Raw genomic sequence first — 15,031 nt, 5'->3', positions numbered from 1 at the left:
TATGCGCCCTTCAATGTCTATAAGCACATCCGCGGCACCGAGGACGACCGATCCTTCTGTTGTGGTCGCTGCAATGTGTACCACAAAAGTTAGGTGGTGCTGAATTGGTTAAATAAATTGGCTCTGGCATAGTGTAGCGAAAAGTTCTACACTTGATAAAGCTATAAATGTTTTTCTTAATCTGTACTCTTTAATTCATTAAATTACCTTTCTCATAGGGATATCAAAAAAGCAATTATATTTGTAGAACATAATGGTGATCTCAAACACTACTGGAAAAACATAATTTGCCGACAGCTTTAAGCTTTGCCGTCAGCAATTTCACGGGGCCAAAATAGATGCTGACGGCATAGGAGAGGCTGACGGCAAAGAAAATCTATGCCGTCCACTTTATCTAAGCCGGTAGCCAGCTGACGGCAAAGGACAAAAAAGCTGTCGGCATAGGAAGGCTGACGGCATAGGGGGCTAACCCGGTTGCCGCCTCGACGAGTGCTTAACGGGGGCCGTCTTTGCCGACAGCCAGCTGAGGGCAAAGACTAACGGCTTTCTTTGCCGACAGCTGACTGAGGGCAAAGACTAACGCCTTATCCCCCCCGTGCCACGACCTCTTCTCTCTCTCACGTACCTCTCCCACCCTGCTCTCCCGACCCGCCCCGCCCTGCGCCGCCCCGCGCCGCCCCTGCTCGTCGGCGCCGCCCCGCGCCCGCCCCGCCCTGCGCCGCCCCTCGCCCGCCCCGCCCTATGCCGCCCCGCCCCGCCGCCGCCCCGCGCCAGCCGTCGGTGGACTTGCCGGTGAGCTCCTGCTCCCCCTTTTTTTGTTTTTTTTAGTTTATTTTTTCTATGTTAGGGCCTCTTAGATCCTATGAAACTTTTGAAATGGAAGCCTTAGTTAGCATTAGTTAATACTAGTTTTAGTTAGATTTTTAGTTAGATTTAGTTAGCAATACATGTAAGTATTAGTATTAGTTAGTATTAGTTAGCATTAGTTAGTATTAGCTTTAGTTATATTTTTAGTTAGATTTAGTTAGCAATAGATGTTAGTACATGTAAGTATTAGTATTAGTTAGCATTAGTTAGTATTAGCTTTAGTTAGATTTTTAGTTAGATTTAGTTAGCAATACATGTTAGTACATGTAAGTATTAGTATTAGTTAGCATTAGTTAGTATTAGCTTTAGTTAGATTTTTAGTTAGATTTAGTTAGCAATGCATGTTAGTACATGTAAGTATTAGTATTAGTTAGCATTAGTTAGTATTAGCTTTAGTTAGATTTTTAGTTAGATTTAGTTAGCAATACATGTTAGTACATGTAAGTATTAGTATTAGTTAGTATTAGTTAGTATTAGCTTTAGTTAGTATTAGTTAGCATTAGTTAGTATTAGTTAGCATTAGTTAGTATTAGTTAGTAAGTGCAATAGAAAGAAAATAATAAGAAGAAAAGAAATAGAAGAAGAGAAGAGTAACAAAACTTGGATAATAAATTATTAATAATAGATGTTAGTATTAGTTAGCTTAATTACGGCGAGTGCGTATTTGTGTTGATTGAGTGCATTTAAATGTGCAGTAGCTTCTCCGCGAGGGATTGGTTTTCGACGACCTCCCCTGCATTCGAAAGTGAGCACATTTGTTAACTCCTCCTCCACCCCCTTTATTTTGCTCTGTTCCGGCCTTCGTGTTGATGACACTATCTAGCTAGGTATTTTTAGTATTAAAATGCAAAGGTGTTGCGTAACCAATATGTGTCTCCCGTTCGAAAGGGTTCCTGTCATAAATATGCATGCATTTACATATTTATAACGGTGATTCTTTCGAATTGTCCAACGTTATCCATGGACAACCCGGGTATGTGTAGATTGGGTCGTTTCCCACGCTTTGCTCCGGATCCCATGCAGAGTTTCGACAGCTCCTCCTTGTTGTTCTCCGGGTACACATCCTCTCGGTTAGTTTCCGAGACGTGTATCAAGAGAACAGCGGGGAGGTGCTGCCGAAATTTTGCGTTGGGTCGGGAGCAGAGCAGTGGGAAATGACCCAATCTACACATACTCGGGTGGGATTAGGACCCATCTTTACCTAGTAGCTGGTAGGTGTGCATGCCGTGCATCCCAATGTATTAACCATGATTAAAAAATGGCCATAATTAATTTAACATACATGATGAATTGATAATTTATATTGTTTTATATGTGGATACTATGTAGCTAGCTTGCCAGAATGACTGATCGTGAATGGATGTACACCGGTCACCATAGTCAGAGAGATATGACCGATGAATGGTTGAGAAAAACCTACGAATTCGTGGAAACGGCGTTTTCTAAAGGCCAGCCAAAAACATGGTGCCCCTACACTAAGTGCAAGAATTATTCGCGACAGACAAAGGATGTAATGGGTAAACACCTGCAGATGCATGGTTTTACTCCCGGCTATACCTTGTGGACATTTCATGGTGAGTCGGCCCAACGTAACAGAGACGAGGTGTTGTGTCGGCGCACCGATGATCATGGTACATGGATTGAAGACATGGTGAATGACTTTGATGATGCTCGGAACAAGGACGAAGAGATGGAGGAATCCGCGAAAGCCTTCTATGCCATGTTGGAGTCTTCAAAACGTCCTCTTCACGAGCACACTAAGATTTCTCAGCTAGATGCCATCGCACAAGTAATGGCTCTGAAAGCCCAGTTCAACATTGGAAGAGATCTGTTTGACTCAGTGATGACCCTATTTGGGCGCTTTCTACCAGAAGGTCATATTATGCCTTCAAACCTATATGAGTCAGACAAAATCCTTAGTGCACTCAAGATGCCGTATGAGCAGATACATGCTTGTGAGAAGGGATGTGCCTTATTTAGGAAAGAGTATGCGGACGAAACATATTGTCCATTTTGCAAGTCCTCCAGATATGTTGAGGTAGAAAACGGTGAAGGTGAGAAGAAGCAGAGCAAAATCCCCGTGAGTGTCCTACGGTATCTGCCGATCCTACCAAGACTTCAACGACTTTACATGCTTGAAGAAACAGCAAAACAGATGACATGGCACAAACATGGAATTAGGAAAGAATTAGATGAACACGGAGTTCCGATGTTGGTACACCCTTCAGATGGTGACGCATGGAAGGCATTCGATAGTATGCATAAGAAAAAAGCTAAAGAACCAAGGAATTGTCGAATCGCCATCAGCCTCGATGGGTTCAATCCTTTTGGTATGATGGCTACCCAATATAGTTGCTGGCCTGTATTTGTCATTCCCCTCAATCTTCCACCATCATCCATTATGCAAAGAAAGCACATATTTCTGACGTTGATAGTTCCAGGGCCAAAATACCCGGGGAAGAATATGAGTGTGTACATGCAACCGCTGATGGATGACTTGAAAGAAGCTTGGGTGAATGGGGTCAACACATACGACGCAGCTAAGAAAGAGAACTTTCAAATGTATGTTTGGTACCAATACTCGTTGCATGATCTGCCAGCATTTGCTCTTTTTGTTGCCTCGTGTGTGCATGGAAGGTTCCCATGCCCACAATGCAAGGCAGCTCTTAAGTTTCATTGGTTGCCGGCGGGTGGGAAGTATTCCTGCTTTGACTTGCATAGACAGTTCTTGCCTATGGACCAGCCATTCAGAAAAGACAAGAAGAATTTCATGAAAGGTAAAGTTGTCAAACACTCTGCACCACCTGCGTTGACGGGGGCACAAATTAATGAACAGTTAAAATCTATGGAGCCTGATCCAAACCGTCCAGGGTATTTCTTGGGTTATAATGAGGAACACGCCTGGGCCCACAAGCCATGCATCTGGGATCTCCCCTACTTCGAAGACCTCTTACTTCCACACAACATTGACATGATGCACACTGAAAAGAATATCGCCGAGGCCCTTCTCGGCACATTTTTCGGCACTGATAAGGGCAAAGATAATACAAAGGCTAGAGTTGACCAGGAGACTCTGTGTGATAGGCCATCACTAAACATGCGAGAACCGAAAGGAAGAAAAAATTGGTCCAAACCACCTGCCTGGTACAATCTTGAGAAGGGAGCAATAAGGGAAATCCTCTTGTGGGTGCAAAAAAAGTTGTTGTTCCCCGATGGGTATGCTACGAATCTAGCGAGGGGAGCGAGCATTGAAAAAATGAAAATTTTTGGGCTCAAGAGTCATGATTGGCACATATGGCTTGAGCGGATAATGTCGGTGATATTGCGTGGATATATCCCCGAGGCTGAATGGCTAGTATTGGCCGAGTTGAGCTATTTCTTCCGTGTTCTTTGTGCTAAAGAGTTGTCGCGTGCCTTGATAGATGACATGGAAGAGTTGGCGCCTGAGTTGCTCTGCAAGTTAGAGAAGATTTTTCCACCGGGCTTCTTTAATCCGATGCAACACATGATTTTGCATCTCCCAACCGAGGCAAGATTGGGTGGCCCTGTGCAAAATCGTTGGTGCTACGCAACTAAAAGAATGCAGAAGACACTTCGAGGAAAATGTAAAAATAAACGTAGAATTGAAGCATCGATGGCCGAGGCGTTCATTACCGAGGAGGCGGCAAACTTCGTAACAGCACACTATGATGCCACTATGCACAGCTTGCATAATCCTAAGCCTCGGTACAATCTGGTCGACCCCAAACGACGTGAATCCAATCTCAGCCTTTTCAAAGGGAAGCTCGCACCTTCTGGTGTGGGAAAACCAAAGTTGTTGTGCGTCGAGGAGTGGCGCACACTAACGATGTATATATTGAACAATTTAACAGAAGTTCGGCCATACATCGAGTAAGTGCTCTGTACATTGTTTTGCAACCTTTAACAAGTTTTGTGTCTAACAACTATTATTAATTGATACAGTCGATACGTCGAACAATTCTCGAATGGTGTTGCAATCGAAAAAGAATCCATTCCCGAGTATGAACTTCTTGAAAAGACAGGAGGCGGCTATCCCGGTTTCATCTCTTGGTTCAAAAAATGGTACCTCCCTTATATATAATAAGTGATTTCCTTTATTGCTATTACTCATGAGTAACACACCAATCTCTATCTTTTCTTAACTTCTAGGCTAATTCAGATGAGCAAGTCGGCGTACACAAGCATGTCCGCCTACAACAAGATGACGTCTTATTCTGAGGTGGTCAAACAGCTGCGCGGGCCTGACTTTGACCCGAGCCAGAATCCTATCGATCCAGAGGCGTTAATGATCTCTGGTAGCGGTAAGAGTCATGGCACGCTGGCCATGTGTGATGGCTTCGTCCCTATCACTGAGACTCTATCTCAGATCAAGTCGAGGCAAACGAGCTCCGCTCCTGCAATACGGCAACGCGCGAGGCCAATTGATCTTGCCATCTGTTGGAAATATGCCCTAGAGGCAATAATAAAATGGTTATTATCATATTTCCTTGTTCATGATAATCGTCTATTGTTCATGCTATAATTGTATTAACAGGAAATGGTAATACATGTGTGAATAAATAGATCACAATGTGTCCCTAGCAAGCCTCTAGTTGGCTAGCTCGTTAGTCAATAGATGATCATGGTTTCCTGATCATGGGCATTAGATGTCATTGATAACGGGATCACATCATTGGGAGAATGATGTGATGGACAAGACCCAATCCTAAGCCTAGCACTAGATCGTATTGTTCGTATGCTAATGCTTTTCTAATGTCAAGTATCTTTTCCTTCGACCGTGAGATTGTGCAACTCCCGGATACCGTAGGAGTGCTTTGGGTGTATCAAACGTCACAACGTAACTGGGTGACTATAAAGGTACACTACGGGTACCTCCGAAAGTGTCTGTTGGGTTGGTACGAATCGAGATCGGGATTTGTCACTCCGTGTGAAGGAGAGGTATCTCTGGGCCCACTCGGTAGAACATCATCATGAGCTCAATGTGACTAAGGGGTTAGTCACACGATGACGTGCTACAGAACGAGTAAAGAGACTTACCGGTAACGAGATTGAACAAGGTATAGGTATACCGACGATCGAATCTCGGGCAAGTTCTATACCGACAGACAAAGGGAATCGTATACGGGATTGATTGAATCCTTGACATCGTGGTTCATCCGATGAGATCATCATGGAGCAAGTGGGAGTCACCATGGGTATCCAGACCCCGCTGATGGTTATTGGCTAGAGAGGTGTCCCGGTCATGTCTGCGTGTCTCCCGAACCCGTAGGGTCTACACACTTAAGGTTCGATGACGCTAGGGTTATAGGGAATTGTTATACGAGGTTACCGAAAGTTGTTCGGAGTCCCGAATGAGATCCCGGATGTCACGAGGAGCTCCGGAATGGTCCGGAGGTAAAGATTGATATATAGGACGGATGGTTTCGGATACCGGAAGTGTTTCGGGCATCACCGGTAACGTACCGGGACCTCCGGGACCACCTGAGGTGGCCCCGGGGGACCACCGAAGGGGGGAAACGACCCCGGGAGATAAGGTGGGCCAAGTGGGGGTGGGAACCAGCCCCTAGGTGGGCTGGTGCGCCTCCCCACTCAGCCCATAGCGCAAGGGAGAGAAAAGGGGGGGCAAACCCTAGGCCAGGTGGGCCTAAGGCCCACCAAATGGTGCGCCACCCCTCCTCCCCCTTCTGGCCGCCGCACCTCCCATCTGGGGGGCTGCCGCACCTCCTAGGGTGGGAACCCTACGGGTGGCACCCCCTCTCCCCTCCCCCTATATATATCGGGCACTTTTGGCCATTGAGACACACGGTTTTTCCCTCTCTCTCGGCGCAGCCCTGCTCTTCTTCCTCCTCCTCTCCGCCGGTGCTTGGCGAAGCCCTGCCGGGAGGCCTCGTCTCTCCATCGACACCACGCCGTCGTGCTGCTGGAGTTCTTCCCCAACCTCTCCCTCCTCCTTGCTGGATCAAGGTGCGGGAGACGTCACCAGGCTGCACGTGTGTTGAACGTGGAGGTGCCGTTGTTCGGCACTCGATAGGAATCACTACGAGTACGACTCCATCAACCGCGTTCTGGCAACGCTTCCGCTTAGCGATCTTCAAAGGTATCAAGATGCTCTTACCCCTCTCTCGTTGCTGGTCTCTCCATAGGAAGATCTGAATAAGCGTAGAAAATTTTGAATTTATGCTACGTTACCCAACACCATCGAGGTTAGTTTTCTTCATTATTTCTTTCGTTCTTTTGTCCCTAGATGGATGATGAAAATTCCTTTTGAGGAGTGGTTGCAGGCCGCACTTATGAAGGAGAGGGAGGCCACCAGGCTCTTGTTGGAGGAGAGGGACCGGAATACGCAGAGGTTGCTTGACGAGGAGAGGGCACACAATAATGCCCATGCGAAGGCCATGCATGACTTCGTTGCGGTAAGTCAGTTGTGTGAGAAGCAAGGCTATGTGTGAGACGCAACAAGGCTATTTCTTTGACTTCTCGAAAACTAATTTGCAGGCTATGTGTGAGAAGCAAGGTTTGCCGCCCCCTCCGCCGATGCCTTCTCCGGTGGGAACGGTGAGTTCCCTTTCAATGACCAACCTTGCACGGTCTTATACCATTGTCTGTCGCCGTGCTAACCACATATTTTAACTCTTGCCTTGTTGCAGCATCATTCAAGAGTTGAATCCCACGATCCCTTTACTTCTCCTGGTGAGAGCCCTAGCAACCCAGCGACCAACGGAGATGCAGCTTCTCCTTCGTTTCTTGGCATTCGGTAAGTTATTCCTCTCCTTCTTATTCTTCTTATTGTTTAGATCAACTTAGATTATGCCAGGCTTTAGTTACTTAGTAAATTCTAGTTGATATTAGCCATGGTTTAGTTAGCTTAGTAAATTCTAGTTGATATTAGAGCTCAAAAATGACATAATTAGTTTAGAAAGTTTTAAAAGAAACCAGAAGAGAAGAACAAACAAGAGATGAAGAAATAAGAGAAGAAGAAAGAGGAGAAAAGGATAACTTCTCTTCTTTCTTTTTCTCTATCTTCTTCTTCTTCTTCTTCCACTTCTTCCACTTCTTCTTGTTCTTCTTGTTCTTCTTCTTCTTCTTCCACTTATTCTTCTAATTGCTTAGCTTAATTTAGATAACTTCTTTCTTATTGTATTCTTCTTCTAAATTCTTTCTCATTATGCAGATTTTGATAAAGCAGCATGTCATATGGATGGATGCTCGAGACTTTGTAATGCACTTGTGTAGTCCTAGATGAACTTTGTAATGCAATTGTATTTGTGGATGCACTTGTGATGCTTTGTAATACTTTGTGATCTTGTTTGCACTTTAATGACATATATTCATGCTGTTTGCACTTTGTGATGCACTTGTGGTGCTGTTTAGGGGCAGATTCAATATATATATGTTGCTATTTGTATCTATGTTTTGCAAATGCAGGGAATTAACAGAAAACAAATATAAAAAAGCAGAGAGGGTCTTTGCCTACAGCTTACTGACGGCAAAGGCTTTGCCGTCGGTGGACTGACGGCAAAGAAGACACGTGGCGGCAGCCTGTGTATTCTGGCAACTCTAGGAATACGAAATTTTTGGCTTTGCCGTCAGCTGGGCTCCAGCTGTCGGCAAAGAGGCGGCCAAGGGGACCCAGGGGTAGGCTTTGCCGTCAGCTGGGCTCCAGCTGTCGGCAAAGAGGCGGCCAAGGGGACCCAGGGGTTTCGGCTTTGCCGTCAGCTCTTCTACGGCTGTGGGCAAAGAGGGGAGGCTTTGCCGTCAGCTTTTCTACGGTTGTGGGCAAAGCCTGCCGTTAACCTTCTAACGGAGCTCGGCCTGCGCCGTTGCCGCCACTGCTCTTTGCCGTCAGCCCGTGCCAGAAAGCTGATGGCAAAGTCTTTGCCGTCGGTCGAGCTCCGGCTGTCGGCAAAGAAGGTGATTGCCGATAAAATCTTGGCCGGTACCTTTGCCGACAGCACACTGACGGCAAAGCCTTTGCCATCAGTTAAACTGTTCTTTGCCGTCAGCTCTGGCTGTCGGCAAACCAACAGATTCCAGTAGCGAAAGGAGCAATTATACTATACCATGTCAGCGATATGACATTTCTTATATTTTTATAGTCATTATTTTATTTAATATGTATGATATCATGCATGTGTCATTTACTCGGCATACACATCTATCAACTTCTTTAGAGGTAGATCCTATGGGGTGGAGCAAGGCTACTGATGGTTTTTCATGTATTCCCCCTTGTAAGTTGAATATAAAATAATGTCTATTCATTTTTCAGGTTATCGAATTAGAAAAAAAATGATATAGGGGTATCTATCAGTCTAAAACCGGTAGCAACAAAAAAATGTGTTACAAATTGTATGGAGTTGTATGGTTGTATTTCAAGTAAAGACAAGTATGGAGTTGTCATCTTATTGGAAACTGATCACCTCTATGGGTTACAAATTGTAGGATGAGAAACTGTGACAGCCCGAGACCGACGCCCCAGAAGATTCTCCCATTTATTCCGTTTCCGTCGTGTGGCTATTTTATTTTGTTGGTTGCATCATCATATAGTTTGCATCGTCACATCATGCATGACATCATGGCATCTGTGTTTTGTCGGTGTTGCTTGTTGCTCCGTGTTGTTAGGTGTTAGAGCTTTGTGAGTGTGACGTCGTTTGTTGGCATGTTGAGAGTGGGTGCGTGAGAGCCACCTCAAAAACCCTGTTGCACCGCGGACCTAAAACCCTCCACTCCCCTCCTAATTTGTTTTTGTGGTTTTGCTAAAGATTTCACACTTAACCCCTCTTTTAAAAAAAATCGTCTTCTTTTAAAATGTCATTTTTATTAAATGTGGGGGCAACCCTTGGGTTTTCATTTTGTTTTTCCTTTTGATTATTTTTAAACCGTCTCTTTTTCTTTTCTCGTTTAAAAAGCTTTTATTTTATTCTTTAAATAAAAAGAGGTTTTATTTTATTCTTCAAAAGGGGTTTATTTTTGTTTGTTTAAAAAGCCCAATCTATTTTTAGAGTTGGGGTTTATTTTAAAGGAGCAAAGGCATTTTCTTTATTTTATTATTTATTATTATTTTCTTCCTTTTCTTTGTTAAAATCCTCTTCTTTAGTTAAAACTTGTCTCATTTAAAAAAAGGTTATTAAAAAAAACATAGGGGCAGGGAGCCCAGCCGAGCCGGCCGAGGCCGAGCAGCTCCCCCCAACCCTAGCGAGCATGCCGATCCCCTCGTCCCCCCGAGCGCCGTCGCAGCCTCCCCCTCGTCCCCGTGTTCCTCCTGCCCGATCCCTGCCTCCCTCGCCGAGCCGCCATGGCCCCTCCTGCCCCCGCCGGCTTGCCCAGCAGCAGGGCCTCCCCTGCACCACGCGCCGCCCCGCCATGCTCGCCTCCCCGCGCCGCGAGCCGCCGTTCCTGCACTGCCCCCCGAGCGCGCAGCCCATGCGCGTCTGCCTCGCCCTCGCCTCCGTCAGCCCCGCGCCGCCGGCGGCCTCAGCTGCGTCGCTGCTCGCCTCCCCGCACTGCGCCCCGCCGTGCTCGCCTCGCCGTGCCCTGCCGCCATGCTCCCTCGCCCCGTGCTGCAAGCTCTGCCGCCATGGCCTCTCCCCGTCTCCCGCGACGCCCCTGGTCGCCCGAGCCGCCTGTGCCCTCTCGCCGGAGATGCGACGCCGTCCGCCCTGGCCTCCTGCATTGCACCCGCCGGCCTCCTCCTCCGGTTGTTGTCGCCATGCCGTGGTGTTCGCCTTGCTGCTGCTGCTTGTGTCGTTGCTCGCTGCCTTTTTGTTGTTGCTGTCGTGATAGCTGCTAGGCTGTCAAAGTTGTTGCTATGCCCGACTAGGATGACACGTAGGATCATCGCTTCACCCCTTGCCATGTTAACAACATTTAATATTGCGTAATAAATAATTGGGAGTGAATTAAATAATTAAACGTGGAGTTTCGTCGATATGCAACCCGTTGCATATCGAGCTTCACTTAATGTGTAGAGTTTGCGTGAGATGAATTGCCATGCCATCCCTTGCATCTTTGAACTGATCATGCATCATAGTAGGTTATGCCTCATGTTGTGCATCGTGTGGTGAATATTTTTGTTGATGTTTGTTTCCGGTTTGCTCCGTTTCGATAGAGTTCCGCAAGCGTGTCGGAATGTGAGGACCCGTTCGACTACGATGATTTGCCGACTCCACCGAGTTGTTCTTCTTCCAAGCGGGATCTCAGGCAAGATGATCATTTCCCTAGATACCATTACTATCATTGCCATGCTAGTTTTATCGCTTCTATCGATTATGTCTCGTTGCCTAGCACATGTTAAATATCAGCCTCTCAACAATGCCATGATAACCTTCAACCTGTTCGACCTAGCAAACCACTGATTGGCTATGTTACCGCTTGCTTAACCCTGTGTTAGCGTTGCTAGTTGCAGGTGTAGTTGCTTCCATGTAATAACATGGGTTCCTTGTTATATCACCCTATTTAAATGCTATTTAATTTAATGCACCTATATACTTAGTAAAAGGTGGAAGGCTCGGCCTTTCTAGCCTGGTGTTTTGTTCCACCTTTGCCCCCTTAGTTTCGGCTACCGGTGTTATGTTCCATAAACGAGCGCTCCTAACACGATCGGGGTTGTTATGGGGACCCCCTTGATAATTCGTTTTAGATTAAAGCTGGTCCGGCAAGGCCCACATTGGTTTTACATTTGCCCAACATAATAATTTGTTAGCACTGAAATGCATAGGGCGTCATGAACCCGAGGAGTAATTTTACATAAACAGTGGGGCCAGTGCTGACGGTGTTGGTCCCAAACGGTCTGCCTGCGGGGCCACCACGAGGAAACTCGAGGTTTGGCACTCGTAGCTAGTTCCATCCGTCGTGTACTGAGAACGAGATACGCGGCTCCTATCGGGATCGTCGACACGCCGGGCGGCCTTGCTGGATTAGTTTTACCTTTGACGAGATATCTTGTTTATCGGGATTCTGGTGATGCTTTGGGTAATCTCAGAGTTGAGGTTTTCCACTAGGGAATCCGACGAGATCGCGAGCTTCGTGATTGAGGATTTCTATGCGGCTTGTGGTAATTTGTGATGGACTAGTTGGAGCACCCCTGCAGGGTTAAATCTTTTCGGAAAGCCGTGCCCGCGGTTATGTGGCAACGTGGAAACTTTTTTTAACACTGGTTCTAGATAACTTGAAGTAACTTAATTAAAACATGCCAACTGTGTGCGTAACCGTGACTGTCTCTTTAGTGAGTTCCTTCTCCCATCGAGGACACGGTGGGGTTATGTCTGACGTAGGTAGGTGTTCAGGATCATTCATTTGATCATCAGTAGTTCACGTCCGTTATGCGTAGACCTTCCCCCTCTTATTTCTTGTACTCGTAAGTTTAGACACCAAATATATGCTTAGTCGCTGCGCAACCTCACCACTTAACCATACCTCACCCATTAAGCTTTGCTAGTCTTGATACCTTTGGAAATGAGATTGCTGAGTCCCCTGTGGCTCACAGATTACTACAACACCAGTTGCAGGTACAGGTAAAGGTTACTTGACGCGAGCGCGTTGATTGTTCATTTGGAGTTGCTTCTTCTTCTTCTTCTTCTTCTTCTTCTTCTTCTTCTTCATCGATCTAGGATGGGTTCCAGGCCGGTAGTCTGGGATAGCAAGGATGGACGTCGTTCTTCTTTTGTCGTTTGTTTTCGTCTGTAGTCGGACCCTGCTCTTACTCTTGATGATTATGTAATGTACTGATGTGACTCTGATGTAGCTTGTGGCGAGTGTAAGCCAATTCTATATATATATATCTCTTCTTTTCAGTACATGTATTTGTAACGATATCCATTCTTGCGACACGACGAGATGCGCTTCTATCCCTGACGAGGCCTTCATGCCAAATTAAGGATAGGGTCGCATCTTGGGCGTGACAAGTTGGTATTAGAGCAGTACCAACCTAGGAGCCCCGTTGATTGATCGAACTTGGCCGAGTCGAGTCTAGTGAAAAACTGCTTTGAGTCTAGTTATATATCGGAGAGTAGGATTCTTTTTTCTCCTCTTCTATGCTCTGGTGAGGAATCTTGATGTAATAATTTATTCTACTCCTCTTCCCACTCAAAAAAAAATTAGGATCACGCGGATATTTTTGAGATCTATATGATGCCGATGTGATGGAGTTCTGCCTTGGTGCCTCCTATCTGCTCTAAGTCTCAGGGGAGTTGAGCTCCAGGGGATTCTTGAGCACATCGTTATCATTCAGATTTCTTAGTATCTCAGAACGAAGGATGTTCGTAATTGCTTCAATACTAGTAGTGGCGAGATAACCCCGATGTCCCCAGTACTGGTGCAGATTGTTCGGGAGTACTGCCATACTTTGTATCATTGTGATCACGAGGGTCTGTTGTAGATGAAGGTCCGAGATTCTGGTCGTGTGTTGACGGATGTGATACAGGTGACGGGTTAGTATAGGAGTTGTGTGAGATTACTCCTTGTATCCGTGTACCAGATTGCATGACCAGATAATTCGGGAATTCATAGGTGGGAATTCTAGTAGTTGCTTATAGGACATTCTTCCAACAAATGCATGATGTTAGGTTGGGGTTCGACATCTAGTGGATTCGTTTGTTCACGGTCGACTTACAGCGGTACACGTTGTGTCTTAAAGAGTCCTTGTAGCTTGCTACGACTCACGGACGCTTCGTATGTCGGGTGCACTGCCTTGCACTTGATGGCTGCTGTAAAATCGAGCCCGTGCGATCCTGTCCACGAAAATATTGGATGAAATCTCTCTCATGAGTTTGTTCTGGCTTGTTTCATAAGCCTCTCCCTTTGTTTTGTTGATTATTGCAATTCGTGTTGCTTCGATGTCAAGTGGTGATTTCAGATCTTTCCTAATCTGTGTTCTCATATTTTTATGTGAATGCAAATTCTTTGCTCAATCAGATTGTCATATCAATTTTGTCAACCGGAGTCATCTTATCAAATCCATTCAACCAGTGTGTTCCTCTCCAAGTCAATTCAATCATCTCTAATTTTGCAAGATCGTTCTCTCATTTATACCGGAGTTCATCTCATCTGTCCCAAGTTGTCTTTGTTTTTCCCTACCCTCCCGCCCTTTTTTCTCAGTGATTGATTTTTATCCAAGAGTTTTCTTTTCATTGTGCTTCCGCTGTCTGTTCTTTTCTCTCTTACCCGATGATTCGTTGTGAAGATTCTCAGGAGATTCATGTTCCTCTTTATTCATTCTTGTCATCTTTCCGATGAATTTAATTCAGTTGTCTGTGTTCATCATTTCAGCTTGGTGTCGTCATCTTATTTGTTCAAATCATGAGTATTCCCTTTCTGGCTATCCCGTGCATTTCTGAGTTGTTTTTATTCTCGATCCTCCGAAGGCCATCATGTTAGAAGATTCTTCGTTCTCAGCTTTCAGCTTTCATCCTCAATTCTTCTCCATTGTTGTCTCTTCGTTCGTCTCTCGGTTATTCCGGTGCCTTGTTCAAGTTTTCTCTCAGGTGGCTCATGATCTCTTCATTCTCATGTATCTCCATTAATTCGTGGTGTTCCCATTTATTTGTGAATTCTTGCCGGTGCGTCCTTCAATCATGCCTCAAGTGATGCTTATCTCTCCCCTCAATCATTTCTAGAAGAATAAGTTGTATGCTAAATCCGTTGCTGGTCATCAATTAAACTTGATGAAGGATAAGCATAACATAATTCTTATTCTTGTTCTTCCTTCTTCAAAGAGATTTCAATTCTTCTTTCGAAGTGGCTCGTGATATCAATTATTTTCTCAAGTGCTTATTTTTTTTCCGAAGTTCCAAGTTCTTTTAAGAATCTCTTTGTGAGGCTTCATCTAAATCTTGACAATGTCATAATCTGATTCTTTTCTACCTTCATATCTTTGCATCATTCATTTGTATACGGTGGTTCTTCTTGGTGGTTCATCAAGATTTCATTCATTCTGAAGTGTTCTTCAAGATTCCTGTTGGAGTACCTCAAGTATCCTTTCTCTTGCATTCATATGTGCAATTGTTCTTTCTTTATCATTTGAGGTGGTATTATAGCATTCTTGTTAGTGTAGGAGCCTCAAAGAGATTTCCTTTCAAGTATGAGATAATTAAGCCCACCAATTCTTTGATCCTGAGGTATTTCAACCCATGATTTCTTCATTGAGCTA

This window comes from Hordeum vulgare, chromosome 5H (assembly GCF_904849725.1).
Source record: "Hordeum vulgare subsp. vulgare chromosome 5H, MorexV3_pseudomolecules_assembly, whole genome shotgun sequence".
Lineage (NCBI taxonomy): Eukaryota > Viridiplantae > Streptophyta > Magnoliopsida > Poales > Poaceae > Hordeum > Hordeum vulgare.
The sequence above is the reverse complement of the archived record's forward strand: the minus strand, read 5'-3'. Positions refer to the sequence as shown.